Here is a 690-nt window from a genome sequence, read left to right on the forward strand (position 1 = left end):
TCATCAATATCTATCTATCATCTATCAACATCTATCTATCATCTATCTATATATCATCATCTATCTATCGCTATCTATCATGTATGTATGTATGTATGTATGTATGTATGTATCTCTATCTATCTATCTATCATCTATCTATCTATCTATCTAATCTATCAATCTATCTACTATCAACATCTGTCTATGCATCCATCCATCCACCTACCTGCTTACCTACCTACCTATCTAGTCTAGATTTCTGTGATTCAATTTTTTAACCTTAGTATGAAAAAAAGCACACTTGTGTCTTGGTGATATTTTGAATATTAAATCATTTAATATCTGGAAGGAGAGAAGAGCAGTGCCCAGCACACAGAAAGAACTAAATAGTGTTAGCTATTACTTTTGCCAGTATTATCATCAATTTTAGGTAGTATTTATTGATTTCATCTTCTGATGATAATGTATTTCTTTCATACAAATTTTGCTGTGTTTATCTCTTTAAATAATATATTTGGCTCTAATATATACACATGCCATATGTTTTTCTCTCTGTATATACACACACATCTTTGTTTCAATAACCTATAAATAACTTTGTATGCTCTCTAAACAAGATAAATAAATCCTTCCCACCTTTCTCCTTTATATCCCATTAAAAAAACTTCAGTCTTTTACCTCATTCATTAACAATATTTATTAGTCTAG

Source organism: Nannospalax galili, unplaced genomic scaffold (assembly GCF_000622305.1).
Source record: "Nannospalax galili isolate Female #2095 unplaced genomic scaffold, S.galili_v1.0 scaffold337, whole genome shotgun sequence".
Classification (NCBI taxonomy): domain Eukaryota; kingdom Metazoa; phylum Chordata; class Mammalia; order Rodentia; family Spalacidae; genus Nannospalax; species Nannospalax galili.